This window comes from Solanum lycopersicum, chromosome 9, assembly GCF_036512215.1.
Source record: "Solanum lycopersicum chromosome 9, SLM_r2.1".
Taxonomy (NCBI): domain Eukaryota; kingdom Viridiplantae; phylum Streptophyta; class Magnoliopsida; order Solanales; family Solanaceae; genus Solanum; species Solanum lycopersicum.
Window position 1 is genome coordinate 61,843,068 of NC_090808.1, and position 20,615 is coordinate 61,863,682.

The 20,615-nt window shown below is 57.3% G+C and overlaps 1 long non-coding RNA gene across 1 annotated transcript; it reads left to right on the plus strand.

Annotated features, from left to right (window-relative positions):
- The first annotated feature begins 1,163 nt into the window (after positions 1 to 1,163).
- Positions 1,164 to 3,167, plus strand: LOC101261652 (uncharacterized). The gene is made up of 3 exons (XR_002028501.3): positions 1,164 to 1,924; positions 2,027 to 2,209; positions 2,840 to 3,167. It is a non-coding gene; the product is annotated as an uncharacterized lncRNA (long non-coding RNA).
- The last annotated feature ends 17,448 nt before the right edge of the window (positions 3,168 to 20,615 follow it).

The following is a 20,615-nucleotide window of genomic DNA, read 5'->3' on the forward strand; positions in this document are numbered from 1 at the left end:
AAAAAATAAAATTTATCAAATTTTGTGTGCTAGTACATGAATTTTAAGTGATACGTGATCTCGATATGTCTTTGACCAACATTTTCATGGACGTCCGTTAAGATCTTATTAATGCGTGAGTTGGTCCCAAGGGGCAAACGAACGCATTTTCAAGTTCAAATAAGCTCTAATGCGAAAAATTAAATTTTACCTATTTTCATGTGCTATTATCCATGTATATTTTGTGATACGTGATGTCGACTTGTTTTTTGCTAAAATTTTTAATGGACGTCTGTTACGACCTTATTAATGGTGTGAATTGATCTTGAGGGGCAGAGAGACGCATTTCATGTTTAAACGAGCCCCAATGCGAAAAAAATAAAGTTACTGATTTTTGTATGTTATAGTTCATGAATTTTTGGTGATACATGCTCCCAACTTATTTTTGACCAAAATGTTACGATCTTATCAATGAATACTTATTTGTAGGACGAATCTCGTATGTGTTCTTGAGAGAGGGAAATTATCTATTTTCTAGAGTCTCAAAGGGTCGTGGAAATATTCAATGGAAAAGAGATTCAACTCACTTAGAATCTATCGTAAATTTTGAACACCTTAGAGTGTTAAATAATTATGTAACTATATGAAATGAAATTTGATTTCAATTAGTCACATTAGCAATACTTTTTTACTGTGAAGTTTCATTTTTAATTTAGAAGTAAAAATAGGGAACTAAAAAACCTGTAGTTAAAGAACATTTTATCTTATTTTGACATCCAATTTTAATCCTCTACAGTGTAAATTAATTATCGAGTTTCTTTAATTACAGACGATTAGAAATAATTGATTTGTAAAATTTATTGTATATTCAAGTTATTTTAAAATAATTTTGTCACTTTTTATAATTTTTAAATAATATATATTTTTTTATATAATCATGTATATAATTAATAAATTTTCTGAATATTCAAAAATCGTCTAGAAAAAGTTCATTCTAATATTTTGTAGATTATATTTTCAAACTAATTATAAATAAACAAACTATTGCATTTTGTTAAGAAATAATCTTGTAATGTAATTGAATTTAGCTATGTTGTTAATTTTAATTGGTAATTTGAAATAAAACCCCTTTAATTGTAATATTACTACCTCATTTTAAACTCTTTTTAACTTTCAGATCCCACTTCATTTCCCCCAACGTTCACAATATTCTCTATAAAATTCAAATTAAACATACCAGACCTTCGTCATCTTCTTCAAGAAACCAATACAGTGCAACGTTCACAATATTCTCAAAGCCTTGCGCTTCCGTACGAGGCCAAGATCAGACGGCTGAGTTCATCAATTTGTTGATTATTTCTGGTATGTTCAAATTTCGAATTAAACCCATTTTCATTCGCTTCATTGAGAAAGATGGAAGAGGGAATTTCTGCATCTTCTTTTCGAATTAAACCCATTTTCATTCCCTTCATTGAGAAAGATGGAAGAGGCAACTTCTGCATCTTCTTTTCGAATTAAACCCATTTTCATTCCCTTCATTGAGAAAGATGGAAGAGGCAATTTCTGCATCTTCTTTTCGAATTAAACCCATTTTCATTCCCTCCATTGAGAAAGATGGAAGAGGCAATTTCTGCATCTTCTTTTTGAATTAAACCCTTTTTCATTCCCTTCATAATGCAAATGGTGCATCTGAAACTCAATGGTAGGCATCTTGAGATTCAGTTTGGTGATGATGTGGGTACTCTGAAAGTCAGTGGTGCATCTTACATTCAGTTAATTGGGTCTTGCTCCTTGTAAGTATTCCATGAAAAGAAACACACAATATTGTTTGGCAAGGAGGACCGGAAGCAAGTTCAATAAGGTGATTCTTAGGAGGCTCTTCATGAGCAAGATTAACAAGCCTCCACTTCCTTTCTTGAGGCTGATTTTTTATGCCGAAGGAAAGGTATAGTGTTTAGGGATTTTTTTTGTGTTTTGTTTTGTTGATTAAGACGTATATCTTATTATGTTTGTGATTGAAGTGATGGTTTTGATATTTGCTTATCAGGACGATTAGACTGTTGTCCTTGTGGGTACTAGTTACCGACAATGTTTGGGCTTATGAGGTTCCAGAATTGAAGGTGTGTGCTTTGAGGTTCACAATGACAGTCAGGGCAAGGATTGAGAAGGCTGGTGGTGAATGCTTGACACTCGATCAGTTGGCTCTTAGGCTCCTCTTGGACAAAACACGGTATTGAATCATTTCCTTATAGTTCTGGTGGCTACTTTTAGCCGAGTAGGCTCTCAGGGTTACAGTATATTTGCACTTTTGGTGAAGTAGTAGATTGCCTTCAGTTGGAAAGGGGTGATAAGTCCCATTTTCTCAGCTTTTGATGTTTCTACTTTTGTTTAGTATTTGATTTTTCATGGATAAACTGAACATAAAAGCTTTTGGTATTTGGATATTGACCTTGAATGTTTGTCTTTTAGTTATCTTGCTGCATTTTCGAGTCTTATTTGTCTGTACACCCATTTGACTGGCTTTGTTTTTTTACTATATGTGACCAACAGTTGTGTCAAATTGAATAATTGATTCTTGTTAATATAAGACCATAATGAACTCTGTTATTTGAAGAACGAGACACACTTGTAAGTAGTAGGCTCTTGTGGTGGTAGGACTGGCGGTTCATTCAAATTGTATATACAATCAAACCACAACATTTTTAATATATACCATGTAGATTCTTGTAAAATGACATTAATATATATAATAATATACGTACCAGCCATGTATCTTGATGAGTTGTTTGATCATTTGCCTATATATATATTGTCAAAGTATACAAGTGAGTAGAGAATAATTAATATATATGACATGCAGATGTAGAGGTACCTGTTGGTGAATTTGGCTACTATAGGTAGTTGTTGATGAGTATATAAGTGCTGAATGGTATCAAGTGTGGCTCGATTTAGAGAGGTAGTGTGCTGTACACTTTGCCTCCCTATATATGTGTCTAACCTGGAAGAAGTTCTAGCTGGTCAATCTTACATTTTAAAGCTCCGTATGAACTGCTGCATATCCAGCTGAAGACACCAATAAACCTCATGTAAAGCTGCTTGAATTTTTGCTTGGTTGTTAGTTCCTATGCCTAAGGGAATGGTAAAAGCATAGACTATATGTTGCCTGGTAGTCTCTTAAAATCCCTCGAGTGCCTCTCTGGGGGGAAGGGGGGGGGGGGGTAGAGGGGTACCTCGGGGCCGTGAGCCTCGAGTGCCTCTCTGGGGGGGGAAGGGGGGGGGGGTAGAGGGGTACCTCGGGGCCGTGAGCCTCGAGTGCCTCTCTAGGGGGGGGGGGGGGTAGAGGGGTACCTCAGGGCCGTGAGCCTCGAGTGCCTCTCTAGGGGGGGGGGGGTAGAGGGGTACCTCGGGGCCGTGAGCCTCGAGTGCCTCTCTTGGGGGGGGGGGTAGAGGGGTACCTCGGGGCCGTGAGCCTCGAGTGCCTCTCTTGGGGGGAGGGGAAGGGGGGGGGGTGGAGGGGTACCTCGGGGCCGTGAGCCTCGAGTGCCTCTCTTGGGGGGAGGGGAAGGGGGGGGGGGGTGGAGGGGTACCTCGGGGCCGTGAGCCTCGAGTGCCTCTCTTGGGGGGAGGGGAAGGGGGGGTGGAGGGGTACCTCGGGGCCGTGAGCCTCGAGTGCCTCTCTTGGGGGGAGGGGAAGGGGGGGGGGTGGAGGGGTACCTCGGGGCCGTGAGCCTCGAGTGCCTCTCTTGGGGGGAGGGGAAGGGGGGGGGGGTGGAGGGGTACCTCGGGGCCGTGAGCCTCGAGTGCCTCTCTTGGGGGGAGGGGAAGGGGGGGGGGGTGGAGGGGTACCTCGGGGCCGTGAGCCTCGAGTGCCTCTCTTGGGGGGAGGGGAAGGGGGGGGGTGGAGGGGTACCTCGGGGCCGTGAGCCTCGAGTGCCTCTCTTGGGTGGAGGGGAAGGGGGGGGGGGTGGAGGGGTACCTCGGGGCCGTGAGCCTCGAGTGCCTCTCTTGGGTGGAGGGGAAGGGGGGGGGGTGGAGGGGTACCTCGGGTACCTCGAGTGCCTCTCTTGGGGGGGGGGGTACCTCGGGTACCTCGAGTGCCTCTCTTGGGGGGGGGGGGGAAGGGGGGGGGGGGTACCTCGGGTACCTCGAGTGCCTCTCTTGGGGGGGGGGGGGGAAGGGGGGGGGGGTACCTCGGGTACCTCGAGTGCCTCTCTTGGGGGGGGGGGAAGGGGGGGGGGGTACCTCGGGTACCTCGAGTGCCTCTCTTGGGGGGGGGGGGGAAGGGGGGGTACCTCGGGTACCTCGAGTGCCTCTCTTGGGGGGGGGGGGGAAGGGGGGGTACCTCGGGTACCTCGAGTGCCTCTCTTGGGGGGGGGGGGGAAGGGGGGGGGGGGTACCTCGGGTACCTCGAGTGCCTCTCTTGGGGGGGGGGGGGAAGGGGGGGGGGGTACCTCGGGTACCTCGAGTGCCTCTCTTGGGGGGGGGGGGGAAGGGGGGGGGGGTACCTCGGGTACCTCGAGTGCCTCTCTTGGGGGGGGGGGGGAAGGGGGGGGGGGGTACCTCGGGTACCTCGAGTGCCTCTCTTGGGGGGGGGGGGAAGGGGGGGGGGGTACCTCGGGTACCTCGAGTGCCTCTCTTGGGGGGGGGGGAAGGGGGGGGGGGTACCTCGGGTACCTCGAGTGCCTCTCTTGGGGGGGGGGGGAAGGGGGGGGGGTACCTCGGGTACCTCGAGTGCCTCTCTTGGGGGGGGGGGGGGGAAGGGGGGGTACCTCGGGTACCTCGAGTGCCTCTCTTGGGGGGGGGGGGGGGAAGGGGGGGGTACCTCGGGTACCTCGAGTGCCTCTCTTGGGGGGGGGGGGGGGAAGGGGGGGGTACCTCGGGTACCTCGAGTGCCTCTCTTGGGGGGGGGGGGGGGAAGGGTGGGTACCTCGGGTACCTCGAGTGCCTCTCTTGGGGGGGGGGGGGAAGGGTGGGTACCTCGGGTACCTCGAGTGCCTCTCTTGGGGGGGGGGGGAAGGGGGGGTACCTCGGGTACCTCGAGTGCCTCTCTTGGGGGGGGGGGGAAGGGGGGGTACCTCGGGTACCTCGAGTGCCTCTCTTGGGGGGGGGGGGGAAGGGGGGGTACCTCGGGTACCTCGAGTGCCTCTCTTGGGGGGGGGGGGGGAAGGGGGGGTACCTCGGGTACCTCGAGTGCCTCTCTTGGGGGGGGGGGGGAAGGGGGGGTACCTCGGGTACCTCGAGTGCCTCTCTTGGGGGGGGGGGGGAAGGGGGGGTACCTCGGGTACCTCGAGTGCCTCTCTTGGGGGGGGGGGAAGGGGGGGTACCTCGGGTACCTCGAGTGCCTCTCTTGGGGGGGGGGGGAAGGGGGGGTACCTCGGGGCCCTCGAGTGCCTCTCTTGGGGGGGGGGGGAAGGGGGGGTACCTCGGGGCCGTGAGCCTCGAGTGCCTCTCTTTTGGGGGGGGGGGGAAGGGGGGGTACCTCGGGGCCGTGAGCCTCGAGTGCCTCTCTTGGGGGGGGGGGGGAAGGGGGGGTACCTCGGGGCCGTGAGCCTCGAGTGCCTCTCTTGGGGGGGGGGGGGAAGGGGGGGTACCTCGGGGCCGTGAGCCTCGAGTGCCTCTCTTGGGGGGGGGGGGGAAGGGGGGGTACCTCGGGGCCGTGAGCCTCGAGTGCCTCTCTTTGGGGGGGGGGGGGAAGGGGGGGTACCTCGGGGCCGTGAGCCTCGAGTGCCTCTCTTTTGGGGGGGGGGGGAAGGGGGGGTACCTCGGGGCCGTGAGCCTCGAGTGCCTCTCTTTTGGGGGGGGGGGGGAAGGGGGGGTACCTCGGGGCCGTGAGCCTCGAGTGCCTCTCTTGGGGGGGGGGGGGGAAGGGGGGGTACCTCGGGGCCGTGAGCCTCGAGTGCCTCTCTTGGGGGGGGGGGGGGAAGGGGGGGTACCTCGGGGCCGTGAGCCTCGAGTGCCTCTCTTGGGGGGGGGGGGGAAGGGGGGGTACCTCGGGGCCGTGAGCCTCGAGTGCCTCTCTTGGGGGGGGGGGAAGGGGGGGTACCTCGGGGCCGTGAGCCTCGAGTGCCTCTCTTGGGGGGGGGGGGGAAGGGGAAGGGGGGGTACCTCGGGGCCGTGAGCCTCGAGTGCCTCTCTTGGGGGGGGGGGGAAGGGGAAGGGGGGGTACCTCGGGGCCGTGAGCCTCGAGTGCCTCTCTTGGGGGGGGGGGGGGGAAGGGGAAGGGGGGGGTACCTCGGGGCCGTGAGCCTCGAGTGCCTCTCTTGGGGGGAAGGGGAAGGGGAAAGGGGGGTACCTCGGGGCCGTGAGCCTCGAGTGCCTCTCTTGGGGGGAAGGGGAAGGGGGGTGGAGGGGTACCTCGGGGCCGTGAGCCTCGAGTGCCTCTCTTGGGGGGAAGGGGAAGGGGAAGGGGGGTGGAGGGGTACCTCGGGGCCGTGAGCCTCGAGTGCCTCTCTTGGGGGGAAGGGGAAGGGGAAGGGGGGTGGAGGGGTACCTCGGGGCCGTGAGCCTCGAGTGCCTCTCGAGGGGGGGGGGGGGGGAAGAGGGGGGGGGGGAAGAGGGGGGGGGGGAAGAGGGGGGGGGGTGGAGGGGTACCTCGGGGCCGTGAGCCTCGAGTGCCTCTCGAGGGGGGGGGGGGGAAGAGGGGGGGGGGTGGAGGGGTACCTCGGGGCCGTGAGCCTCGAGTGCCTCTCGAGGGGGGGGGGGTGGAAGAGGGGGGGGGGGGTGGAGGGGTACCTCGGGGCCGTGAGCCTCGAGTGCCTCTCGAGGGGGGGGGGGTGGAAGAGGGGGGGGGGGGTGGAGGGGTAGCTCGGGGCCGTGAGCCTCGAGTGCCTCTCGAGGGGGGGGGGGGAAGAGGGGGGGGGGGTGGAGGGGTAGCTCGGGGCCGTGAGCCTCGAGTGCCTCTCGAGGGGGGGGGGGGAAGAGGGGGGGGGGTGGAGGGGTAGCTCGGGGCCGTGAGCCTCGAGTGCCTCTCGAGGGGGGGGGGGGGAAGAGGGGGGGGGGGTGGAGGGGTAGCTCGGGGCCGTGAGCCTCGAGTGCCTCTCGAGGGGGGGGGGGGAAGAGGGGGGGGGGGTGGAGGGGTAGCTCGGGGCCGTGAGCCTCGAGTGCCTCTCGAGGGGGGGGGGGGGAAGAGGGGTAGCTCGGGGCCGTGAGCCTCGAGTGCCTCTCGAGGGGGGGGGGGGGGGTGGAGGGGTAGCTCGGGGCCGTGAGCCTCGAGTGCCTCTCGAGGGGGGGGGGGGGAAGAGGGGTAGCTCGGGGCCGTGAGCCTCGAGTGCCTCTCGAGGGGGGGGGGGGGGAAGAGGGGTAGCTCGGGGCCGTGAGCCTCGAGTGCCTCTCGAGGGGGGGGGGGGGGAAGAGGGGTAGCTCGGGGCCGTGAGCCTCGAGTGCCTCTCGAGGGGGGGGGGGGGAAGAGGGGTAGCTCGGGGCCGTGAGCCTCGAGTGCCTCTCGAGGGGGGGGGGGGAAGAGGGGTAGCTCGGGGCCGTGAGCCTCGAGTGCCTCTCGAGGGGGGGGGGGGAAGAGGGGTAGCTCGGGGCCGTGAGCCTCGAGTGCCTCTCGAGGGGGGGGGGGGGAAGAGGGGGGGGGGTGGAGGGGTAGCTCGGGGCCGTGAGCCTCGAGTGCCTCTCGAGGGGGGGGGGGGGAAGAGGGGGGGGGGGTGGAGGGGTAGCTCGGGGCCGTGAGCCTCGAGTGCCTCTCGAGGGGGGGGTGGAGGGGGGGGGGGTGGAGGGGTACCTCGGGGCCGTGAGCCTCGAGTGCCTCTCGAGGGGGGGGGGGGTGGAGGGGGGGGGGGTGGAGGGGTACCTCGGGGCCGTGAGCCTCGAGTGCCTCTCGAGGGGGGGGGGGTGGAGGGGGGGGGGTGGAGGGGTACCTCGGGGCCGTGAGCCTCGAGTGCCTCTCGAGGGGGGGGGTGGAGGAGGGGGGGGTGGAGGGGTACCTCGGGGCCGTGAGCCTCGAGTGCCTCTCGAGGGGGGGGGGGGGGAAGAGGGGGGGGTGGAGGGGTACCTCGGGGCCGTGAGCCTCGAGTGCCTCTCGAGGGGGGGGGGGAAGAGGGGGGGGGGTGGAGGGGTACCTCGGGGCCGTGAGCCTCGAGTGCCTCTCGAGGGGGGGGGGGGAAGAGGGGGGGGGGAAGGGGGTGGAGGGGTACCTCGGGGCCGTGAGCCTCGAGTGCCTCTCGAGGGGGGGGGGGGGAAGAGGGGGGGGGGAAGGGGGTGGAGGGGTACCTCGGGGCCGTGAGCCTCGAGTGCCTCTCGAGGGGGGGGGGGAAGAGGGGGGGGGGGAAGGGGGTGGAGGGGTACCTCGGGGCCGTGAGCCTCGAGTGCCTCTCGAGGGGGGGGGGGAAGAGGGGGGGGGGAAGGGGGTGGAGGGGTACCTCGGGGCCGTGAGCCTCGAGTGCCTCTCTTGGGGGGGGGGGGGGGGAAGGGGGTGGAGGGGTACCTCGGGGCCGTGAGCCTCGAGTGCCTCTCTTGGGGGGGGGGGGGGGGGAAGGGGGTGGAGGGGTACCTCGGGGCCGTGAGCCTCGAGTGCCTCTCTTGGGGGGGGGGGGAAGGGGGTGGAGGGGTACCTCGGGGCCGTGAGCCTCGAGTGCCTCTCTTGGGGGGGGGGGGAAGGGGGTGGAGGGGTACCTCGGGGCCGTGAGCCTCGAGTGCCTCTCTTGGGGGGGGGGGAAGGGGGTGGAGGGGTACCTCGGGGCCGTGAGCCTCGAGTGCCTCTCTTGGGGGGGGGGGGGAAGGGGGGGGTACCTCGGGGCCGTGAGCCTCGAGTGCCTCTCTTGGGGGGGGGGGGGAAGGGGAAGGGGGGGGTACCTCGGGGCCGTGAGCCTCGAGTGCCTCTCTTGGGGGGGGGGGGGAAGGGGAAGGGGGGGGTACCTCGGGGCCGTGAGCCTCGAGTGCCTCTCTTGGGGGGAAGGGGAAGGGGAAAGGGGGGTACCTCGGGGCCGTGAGCCTCGAGTGCCTCTCTTGGGGGGAAGGGGAAGGGGAAAGGGGGGTACCTCGGGGCCGTGAGACTCGAGTGCCTCTCTTGGGGGGAAGGGGAAGGGGAAGGGGGGGTACCTCGGGGCCGTGAGACTCGAGTGCCTCTTTTGGGGGGAAGGGGAAGGGGAAGGGGGGTGGAGGGGTACCTCGGGGCCGTGAGCCTCGAGTGCCTCTCTTGGGGGGAAGGGGAAGGGGAAGGGGGGTGGAGGGGTACCTCGGGGCCGTGAGCCTCGAGTGCCTCTCTTGGGGGGGGGGGAAGAGGGGGGGGGGGGTGGAGGGGTAGCTCGGGGCCGTTAGCCTCGAGTGCCTCTCTTGGGGGGGGGGGGAAGAGGGGGGGGGGGTGGAGGGGTAGCTCGGGGCCGTGAGCCTCGAGTGCCTCTCTTGGGGGGGGGGGGGAAGAGGGGGGGGGGGTGGAGGGGTAGCTCGGGGCCGTGAGCCTCGAGTGCCTCTCGAGGGGGGGGGGAAGAGGGGGGGGGGGTGGAGGGGTAGCTCGGGGCCGTGAGCCTCGAGTGCCTCTCGAGGGGGGGGGGGGGAAGAGGGGGGGGGGGGTGGAGGGGTAGCTCGGGGCCGTGAGCCTCGAGTGCCTCTCGAGGGGGGGGGGGAAGAGGGGGGGGGGGTGGAGGGGTAGCTCGGGGCCGTGAGCCTCGAGTGCCTCTCGAGGGGGGGGGGGAAGAGGGGGGGGGGGGTGGAGGGGTAGCTCGGGGCCGTGAGCCTCGAGTGCCTCTCGGGGGGGGGGGGGGGAAGAGGGGGGGGGGGGTGGAGGGGTACCTCGGGGCCGTGAGCCTCGAGTGCCTCTCGAGGGGGGGGGGGGAAGAGGGGGGGGGGGGTGGAGGGGTACCTCGGGGCCGTGAGCCTCGAGTGCCTCTCGAGGGGGGGGGGGGGAAGAGGGGGGGGGGGGTGGAGGGGTACCTCGGGGCCGTGAGCCTCGAGTGCCTCTCGAGGGGGGGGGGGGAAGAGGGGGGGGGGGTGGAGGGGTACCTCGGGGCCGTGAGCCTCGAGTGCCTCTCGAGGGGGGGGGGGGAAGAGGGGGGGGGGTGGAGGGGTACCTCGGGGCCGTGAGCCTCGAGTGCCTCTCGAGGGGGGGGGGGAAGAGGGGGGGGGGGGTGGAGGGGTACCTCGGGGCCGTGAGCCTCGAGTGCCTCTCGAGGGGGGGGGGGGAAGAGGGGGGGGGGGTGGAGGGGTACCTCGGGGCCGTGAGCCTCGAGTGCCTCTCGAGGGGGGGGGGGGGGAAGAGGGGGGGGGGGTGGAGGGGTACCTCGGGGCCGTGAGCCTCGAGTGCCTCTCGAGGGGGGGGGGGGAAGAGGGGGGGGGGGAAGAGGGGGGGGGGGAAGAGGGGGGGGGGGGTGGAGGGGTACCTCGGGGCCGTGAGCCTCGAGTGCCTCTCGAGGGGGGGGGGAAGAGGGGGGGGGGAAGAGGGGGGGGGGGTGGAGGGGTACCTCGGGGCCGTGAGCCTCGAGTGCCTCTCGAGGGGGGGGGGGGAAGAGGGGGGGGGGAAGAGGGGGGGGGGTGGAGGGGTACCTCGGGGCCGTGAGCCTCGAGTGCCTCTCGAGGGGGGGGGGGAAGAGGGGGGGGTGGAGGGGTACCTCGGGGCCGTGAGCCTCGAGTGCCTCTCGAGGGGGGGGGGGAAGAGGGGGGGGGGTGGAGGGGTACCTCGGGGCCGTGAGCCTCGAGTGCCTCTCGAGGGGGGGGGGGGAAGAGGGGGGGGGGGTGGAGGGGTACCTCGGGGCCGTGAGCCTCGAGTGCCTCTCGAGGGGGGGGGGGAAGGGTACCTGGAAGAGGGGGGGGGGGTGGAGGGGTACCTCGGGGCCGTGAGCCTCGAGTGCCTCTCGAGGGGGGGGGGGAAGGGTACCTGGAAGAGGGGGGGGGGGAAGAGGGGGGGGGAAGAGGGGGGGGGGGGTGGAGGGGTACCTCGGGGCCGTGAGCCTCGAGTGCCTCTCGAGGGGGGGGGGGGAAGGGTACCTGGAAGAGGGGGGGGGGGAAGAGGGGGGGGGGAAGAGGGGGGGGGGGGGGTGGAGGGGTACCTCGGGGCCGTGAGCCTCGAGTGCCTCTCGAGGGGGGGGGGGGGGAAGAGGGGGGGGGGGGGGGGTGGAGGGGTACCTCGGGGCCGTGAGCCTCGAGTGCCTCTCGAGGGGGGGGGGGGAAGAGGGGGGGGGGGGAAGAGGGGGGGGGTGGAGGGGTACCTCGGGGCCGTGAGCCTCGAGTGCCTCTCGAGGGGGGGGGGGGAAGAGGGGGGGGGGGAAGAGGGGGGGGGGTGGAGGGGTACCTCGGGGCCGTGAGCCTCGAGTGCCTCTCGAGGGGGGGGGGGGAAGAGGGGGGGGGGTGGAGGGGTACCTCGGGGCCGTGAGCCTCGAGTGCCTCTCGAGGGGGGGGGGAAGAGGGGGGGGGGGTGGAGGGGTACCTCGGGGCCGTGAGCCTCGAGTGCCTCTCGAGGGGGGGGGGGGAAGAGGGGTACCTCGGGGCCGTGAGCCTCGAGTGCCTCTCGAGGGGGGGGGGGGGGAAGAGGGGTACCTCGGGGCCGTGAGCCTCGAGTGCCTCTCGAGGGGGGGGGGGAAGAGGGGTACCTCGGGGCCGTGAGCCTCGAGTGCCTCAAGAGGGGGGGGGGGGTGGAGGGGTACCTCGGGGCCGTGAGCCTCGAGTGCCTCTCGAGGGGGGGGGGGGAAGAGGGGAGGGGGGGGGGGGGTGGAGGGGTACCTCGGGGCCGTGAGCCTCGAGTGCCTCTCGAGGGGGGGGGGGGAAGAGGGGAGGGGGGGGGTGGAGGGGTACCTCGGGGCCGTGAGCCTCGAGTGCCTCTCGAGGGGGGGGGGGGAAGAGGGGGGGGGTGGAGGGGTACCTCGGGGCCGTGAGCCTCGAGTGCCTCTCGAGGGGGGGGGGGAAGAGGGGGGGGTGGAGGGGTACCTCGGGGCCGTGAGCCTCGAGTGCCTCTCGAGGGGGGGGGGGGGGAAGAGGGGGGGGGATGGAGGGGTACCTCGGGGCCGTGAGCCTCGAGTGCCTCTCGAGGGGGGGGGGGGAAGAGGGGGGGGGATGGAGGGGTACCTCGGGGCCGTGAGCCTCGAGTGCCTCTCGAGGGGGGGGGGGGATGGAGGGGTACCTCGGGGCCGTGAGCCTCGAGTGCCTCTCGAGGGGGGGGGGGAAGAGGGGGGGGGGGGGTGGAGGGGTACCTCGGGGCCGTGAGCCTCGAGTGCCTCTCTTGGGGGGAGGGGGGGGAAGAGGGGGGGGGGGGTGGAGGGGTACCTCGGGGCCGTGAGCCTCGAGTGCCTCTCTTGGGGGGAGGGGGGGGGAAGAGGGGGGGGGGGGTGGAGGGGTACCTCGGGGCCGTGAGCCTCGAGTGCCTCTCTTGGGGGGAGGGGGGGAAGGGGGGGGGGGGTGGAGGGGTACCTCGGGGCCGTGAGCCTCGAGTGCCTCTCTTGGGGGGAGGGGGGGAAGGGGGGGGGTGGTGGAGGGGTACCTCGGGGCCGTGAGCCTCGAGTGCCTCTCTTGGGGGGAGGGGGAAGGGGGGGGGTGGAGGGGTACCTCGGGGCCGTGAGCCTCGAGTGCCTCTCTTGGGGGGAGGGGGAAGGGGGGGGTGGAGGGGTACCTCGGGGCCTAGAGCCTCGAGTGCCTCTCTTGGGGGGAGGGGGAAGGGGGGGGGGGTGGAGGGGTACCTCGGGGCCGTGAGCCTCGAGTGCCTCTCTTGGGGGGAGGGGGAAGGGGGGGGGGTGGAGGGGTACCTCGGGGTCGTGAGCCTCGAGTGCCTCTCTTGGGGGGAGGGGGAAGGGGGGGGGGGTGGAGGGGTACCTCGGGGCCTAGAGCCTCGAGTGCCTCTCTTGGGGGGAGGGGGAAGGGGGGGGGGTGTAGGGGTGCCTCGGGGCCGAGAGCCTCGAGTGCCTCTCCTTGGGGGGGCAGGGGGGGGGTGGAGGGGATCCTCGGAATCTGAATAACCCAAAAAATGGTGTGCTATAGCACACGAAAATCGTTGGAATGACGGGTATGCTCGCGTCAGGGATTGTTTTACCTTCAAAATGGGTTTGACAAGCCGTGATGGCCAACCGTATGCATTGACAAGGTCTTGACGGAAGTCCACGAAAAAATTTGGCATTTTTGACGTCTGAATCTGGATCACCCAAAAAATGGTGTGCTATAGCACACGAAAATCGTCGAAATGAGGGGTATGCTCGCTTCTGGGCTCGTTTGACCTTCCAAATGGGTCATACAAGCTAAGATGGCCAACTGTATGTATAGACAAGGTCTTGACGGACGTCCACGAAAAAATTTAGCATTTTTGACGTCGAAATCTGGATCACCCGAAAAATGGTGTGCTATAGCACACGAAAATCATCGAAATGAGGGGTATGCTCGTTTCGGGGCTCGTTTGACCTTCCAAATGAGTTGGACAAGCCGTGATGGCCAACCGTATGCATATGCAAGGTCTTGACAGACGTCCTCGAAAACATTTGGCATTTTTGACGTCGGAATCTGGATCACAGAAAAATGGTGTGCTATAGCACATGAAATTTGTCGAAATGAGGGGTATGCTCGCTTCGGGGCTCGTTTGACCTTCCAAATTGGTCAGACAAGTTGTGATGGCCAACCGTATGTATAGACAAGGTCTTGACGGACGTCCACGAAAAAATTTGGCATTTTTGACGTCGGAATCCGGATCACCCAAAAATGGTGTGCTAAAGCACAAGAAAATCGTCGAAATAAGGGGTATGCTCGCTTCGGGGCTTGTTTTACCTTCCAAATGGGTCGGAGAAGCCGTGATGGCCAATCGTATGCATAGACAAGATCTTGACAGGCGTTCACAAAAAATTTGGCATTTTTGACGTCGGAATGTGGATAGCCAAAAAAATAGTGTGCTATAGCACATGAAAATCGTCGAAATGAGGGGTATGCTCGCTTCGGGGCTCGTTTGACCTTCCAAATGGGTCGGACAAGCCGTGATAGCAAACGGTATGCATAGACAAGGTCTTGACGAACTTTCACGAAAAAATTTGACATTTTTGACGTCGGAATCTGGATCACCCAAAAAATGGTGACCTATAGCACACGAAAATCATCGAAATGAGGGGTATGCTCGCTTCGGGGCTCGTTTGACCTTCCAAATGGGCCGGACAAGCCATGATGGCCAACCTTATGCATAGAAAAGGTCTTGACGGACGTCCACGAATAAATTTGACATTTTTAACGTCAGAATTCGGATCACCCAAAAAATGGCGTGCTACAGCACACAAAAATCATCGAAATGAGGGGTATGCTCGCTTCGGGGCTCGTTTGACCTTCCAATTGGGTCAGACAAGCCGAGATGGCCAACCGTATGCATTAACACTTTCTTGACGGACGTCCATGAAAATTTTTGGCATTTTTGACATCGGAATCCGGATCACCCAAAAAATGGTGTGCTATAGCACACGAAAATCATCGAAATGCAGGGTATGCTCGCTTCGGGGCTCGTTTGACCTTCCAAATGGGTTGGACAATTCGTGATGGCCAACCGTATGCATAGACAATGTCTTGACGGATGTCCACGAAAAAATTTGGAATTTTTGACATCAGAATCCGGATCACCCAAAAAATAGTGTGCTATAGCACACGAAAATCGTCGAAATGAGGGGTACGATCACTTCGGGGCTCGTTTGACCTTCCAAATGGGTCGGACAAGCCGTGATGTCCAACTGTATGCATAGACAAGGTCTTGGCGGACGTCCAAAAAATTTTTTAGCATTTTTGACGTCGGAATCCGGATCACCCAAAAAATGGTGTGCTATAGCACACGAAAGTCATCGAAATGAGGGGTATGCTCGCTTCGGGGCTCGTTTGACCTTCCAAATGGGTCGGACAAGCCGTGATGGCCAACTGTATGCATAGACAAGGTCTTGGCGGATGTCCAAAAAAAAATTTAGCATTTTTAACGTCGGAATCTGGATCACCCAAAAAATGGTGTGCTACAGCACACAAAAATCGTCGAAATGAGGGGTATGCTCGCTTCGGGGCTCGTTTGACCTTCCAATTGGGTCGGACAAGCCGAGATGGCCAACCGTATGCATTAACAAGGTCTTTACAGACGTCCACGAAAAAGTTTGGCATTTTTGACATCGGAATCCGGATCACCCAAAAAAAGGTGTGCTATAGCACACGAAAATCATCGAAATGAGGGGTATGCTCGCTTCGCGGCTCGTTTGACCTACCAAATGGGTTGGACAAGCCGTGATGGCCAACCTTATGCATAGACAAGGTCTTAACGGACGTCCACGAAAAAATTTGGCATTTTTGATGTAGGAATCCGGATCACCCAAAAAATGGTGTGCTGTAGCACACGAAAATCATCGAAATTAGGGGTATGCTCGCTTCGAGGTTTGTTTGACCTTCTAATTGGGTCAGACAAGCTATAATGGCCAACCGTATACATAGACAAGGTCTTGACGAACGTCCGGGAAAAAATTTGGAATTTTTGACATTGAAATCAGGATCACCCAAAAAATGGTGACCTATAGCACATGAAAATCGTCGGAATGAGGGGTATGCTCGCGTCGGGGATCGTTTAACCTTCCAAATGGGTTGGACAAGCCGTGATCGCCAACCGTATGCATTGACAAGGTCTTGACGGACGTCCACGAAAAAATTTTGCATTTTTGACGTCTGAATCTTGATCACCCAAAAAATGGTGTGCTATAGCACACAAAAAGCGTGGAATGAGGGGTATGCTCGCTTCTGGGCTCGTTTGACCTTCCAAATGGGTCATACAAGCTAAGATGGCCAATCGTATCTATAGACAAGGTCTTGACGGATGCCCACAAAAAAATTTGGCATTTTTGATGTCGGAATCTGGATCATCCAAAAAATGGTGTGCTATAGCACACGAAAATCGTCGAAATGAGGGGTATGCTCGCTTCGGGGCTCGTTTGACCATCCAAATGGGTCGGACAAGCCGTGATTGCCAACCGTATGCATTGACAAGGTCTTGACGGACGTCCACGAATAAATTTATAATTTTTGATGTCGGAATCCGGATCACCCAAAAAATGGTCCGCTATAGTACACGAAAATCGTTGAAATGAGGGGTATGCTCGCTTCGGGGCTCTTTTGACCTTCCAAATGGGTCGGACAAGCCGTGATGGCCAACCTTATGCATAGATAAGGTCTTGAGGGACGTCCATGAAAAAATTTGGCATTTTTGACGTCGGAATCCGGATCACCCAAAAAATGGTGTGCTATAGCACACGAAAATCGTCGAAATGCATAGACAAGGTCTTTACGGACGTCCATGAAAAAATTTGGCATTTTTTACGTCGGAATCTAGATCACCCAAAAAACGGTGTTCTATAGTACACGAAAATCGTCGAAATGAGTGGTATGCTCGCTTCGGGGCGCGTTTGACCTTCCAAATGGGTTGGACAAGCCGTGATAGCCAACCGTATGCATTGACAAGGTCTTGAGGGACGTCCACGAAAAAATTTGGCATTTTTGACATCGGAATCCAGATCACCCAAAAAATGGTGTGCTATATTACACGAAAATCGTCGAAATGATGAGTATGCTCGCTTCGGGCCTCGTTTGACCTTCCAAATGGGTCGGACAAGCTGTGATGGCCAACCATATGCATAGACAACGTCTTGATGGAAGTCCACAAATGTTTTTTGCATTTTTGACGTCAGAATCCGGATCACCCAAAAAATGGTATGCTATAGCACACGAAAATCGTCGAAATGAGGCGTATGCTCGTTTTCGGGTTTGTTTGATCCTCCAAATGGGTCGGACAAGCCTTGATGGCAATTGTATGCATAGACAAGGTCTTGATGGACGTCCATGAAAAAAATTGGCATTTTTAACGTCGGAATCTGGATCACCCAAAAAATGGTGTGTTATAGCACACGAAAATCGTCGAAATGAGGGGTATGCTCGCTTCGGGCTCGTTTGACCTTCCAATTGGGTCAGACAAGCCGTGATGGCCAATTGTATGCATAGACAAGGTCTTAATGGACGTCAATGAAAAAATTTGGCATTTTTGACGTCAGACTCCGGATCACCCAAAAAACGGTGTGTTATAGCACACGAAAATCGTCGAAATGAGGGGTGTGCTCTCTTCGGGGCTCGTTTAACCTTCTAAATGTGTCGGACAAGCCGTGATGGCCAACAGTAGGCATAGACAAGGTCTTGATGGACGTCTACGAAAAAGATTGGCATTTTTGACGTCAGAATCCAGATTACCCAAAAAATGGTGTGCTATAGCACACGAAAATCATCAAAATAAGGGGTATGCTCGCTTCGGGGCTTGTTTCACCTTTCAAATGGGTCAGAAAAGCCGTGATGGCCAACCGTATGCATAGACAAGGTCTTGACGGACGTCCATGAATAAATTTTGCATTTTTGACATCGAATTGAGGGGAATGCTTGCTTCGGGGCTCTTTTGACCATCCAAATGGGTCGGACAAGCCGTGATGGCCAACCGTATGCATAGACAAGGTCTTGACGGACGTCCACGAATAAATTTGGCATTTTTGATGTTGGAATCCGGATCACCCGAAAAATGGTGTGCTATATAGCACACGAAAATCGTCATAATGAGGAGTATGCTCGCTTCGGGGCTCATTTGACCTTCCAAATGGTTCGGCCAAGCCGTGATGTCCAACTGTATGCATAGACAAGGTCTCGAAGGATGCCCACAAAAAAATTTGGCATTTTTGAAGTCAGAATCTGGATCACCCAAAAACTGGTGTGCTATAGCACACGAAAATCGTCGAAATGAGGGGTTTGCTCGCTTCGAGGCTCGTTAGACCTTCCAAATGGGTCAAACAAGCTGTGATGGCCAATCGTATGCATAGACAAGGTCTTGACGGATGTCCACGAAAAAATTTGGCATTTTTGACGTCGGAATCTGGATACCCTAAAAAATGGTGTGCCATAGAACACGAAAATCGTCGAAACAAGGAGTATGCTCGCTTCGGGGCTCGTTTGACCTTCCAAATGGGTCGGACAAGCCGTGATGGCCAACCGTATGCATAGACAAGGTCTTGACGGACGCCCACGATTAAATTTGGCATTTTTGACGTCACAATCTGGATCACCCAAAAAATGGTGTGCTATAGCACACAAAAATCGTCGAAATGAGGGGTAGGGTCGGTTCTGGGCTCGTTTGACCTTCCAAATGGGTCATACAAGCTGTGATGGCCAAACGTATGCATAGATAAGGTCTTGACGGAAGTCCACGAAAAAATATGGAATTTTTGACGTCGAAATCCGGATCACCCAAAATATGGTGTGCTATAGTACACGAAAATCGTCGAAATGAGGGGTATGCTCGCTTCGAAGCGCGTTTGACCTTCCAAATGGGTTGGACAAGCCGTAACGGCCAACCTTATGCATAGACAAGGTCTTGATGGACGTCCACAAAAAAATTTGGCATTTTTGACGTCGGAATCCGAATCACCCAAAAAATGGTGTGCTATAGCACACAAAAATCGTTGAAATGAGGGGTATGCTCGTTTTGGGGCTCGTTTGACCTTCCAAATGGGTCGGACAAGCCGTGATGGCCAACCGTATGTATTGGCAAGGTCTTAACGGACGTCCACGAAAAAATTTGGAATTTTTGACATCGGAATCCAGATCACCCAAAAAATTGTGTGCATATAGCACACGAAAATCATCGAAATAAGGGGTATGCTCGCTTCAGGGCTCGTTTGACCTTCCAAATGGGTCGGACAAGACGTGATGGCCAACCGTATGCATAGACAAGGTCTTGACGGACCTCCACGAAAAAATTTGGCAATTTTGACGTTGGCATCCGGATCACCCAAAAAATGGTGTGCTATAGCAAACGAAAATCATCGAAATGCATTGACAAGGTCTTGATGGAGGTCCACGAAAAAATTTGGCATTTTTTACATCGGACTGCGGATCACCCAAAAAATGGTGTGCTTTAGCACACGAAAATCGTCGGAATGAGGTGCATGCTCGCTTCGGGGCTCGTTTGACCTTCCATATGGGTCGGACAAGCCTTGATGGCCAACCGTATGCATATACAAGGTCTTGACGGACATCCATGAAAATATTTGGGATTTTTGACGTCGGAATCCGGATCACCCAAAATATGGTGTGCTATAGCACACGAAAATCGTTAAAATGAGGAATATGCTCGCTTCGAGGCTCGTTTGACCTTCAAAATGGGTCAGACAAGCTGTGATGGCTAACCGTATGCATAGACTAGGTCTTGACGGCATCCACAAAAAAATTTGAGATTTTTGACGTCGGAATCCGGATCAACCAAAAAATGGTGTGCTATAGCACACGAAAATCATCGAAATAAGGGTTATTCTCGCTTCGGGGCGCGTTTGACCTTCCAAATGGGTTGGGCAAGCCGTAACGGCCAACCTTATGCATAGACATGGTCTTGACAGACGTCCACGATAAAATTTGGCATTTTTGACATCGAAATCTGGATCACCCAAAAAATGGTGTGCTATAGCACACAAAAATCGTCGAAATGAGGGGTATGCTCGCTTCGGGGCTCGTTTGACCTTCCAAATGGGTCGGACAAGCCGTGATGGCCTACCGTATGCATTGGCAAGGTCTTGACGGATGTCCACAAAAAAATTTGGCATTTTTGACATCGGAATCCAGATCACCCAAAAAATGGTGTGCTATAGCACACGAAAATCGTCGAAATGAGGGGTATGCTCGCTTCGGGGCTCGTTTGACTTTCCAAATGGGTCGGACAAGCCGTGATGGTCAACCATATGTATAGACAAGGTCTTGACGGACATCCACGAAATGTTTTTGCATTTTTGACGTCGAAATCTGGATCACCCAAAAAATGGTGTGCTATAGCACACGAAAACCGTCGAAATGAGGGGATATGCTCGCTTCGGCGCTCGTTTGACCTTCCAAATGGGTTGGACAAGCCGTGATGGCCAACCGTATGCATAGAAAAGGTCTTGAAGGACTTCCACAAAATTTTTTTGCATTTTTTACGTCGAAATCTGAATCACTCAAAAAATGGTGTACTATAGCACACGAAAATGATCGAAATGAGGGGTATGCTCGCTTCAGGGCTTGTTTGACCTTCCAAATGGGTCGGAAAAGCCGTGATGGCCAACCGTATGCATAGACAAGGTCTTGACGGACGTTCACGAAAATATTTTGCATTTTTGATGTCGGAATCCGGATCACCCAAAAAATTGTGTGCTATAGCACACGAAAATCATTTATATGAGGGGTATGCTCGCTTCGGGGTACATTTGACCTTCCAAATGGGTCGAACAAGCCTTGATAGCCAACCGTATGCAAAGACAAGGTCTTGACGGACATCCACAAAAAAAATTTGATTTTTTGATGTCGGAATCTGGATCACCCAAAAAAGGGTGTGCTATAGCACACGAAAATCGTCGAAATGAGGGGAATGCTCACTTCAGGGCTCGTTTGACCTTCCAAAAGGGTCGGACAAGCCTTGATGGCTAACCGTATGCAGAGACAAGGTCTTGACCGACGTCCACGAAAAAATTTGGCATTTTTGACATCGGAATCCGGATCACCCGAAAAATGGTGTGCTATAGCACATGATAATCGTTGAAATGAGGGGAGTGCTCTCTTCGGGGCTCGTTTAACCTTCCAAATGGGTTGAAAAAGCTGTGAGGGCCAACCATATGCATAGACAAGGTCTTGACGGACATCTACGAAAAAATTTGGCATGTTTGCCGTCA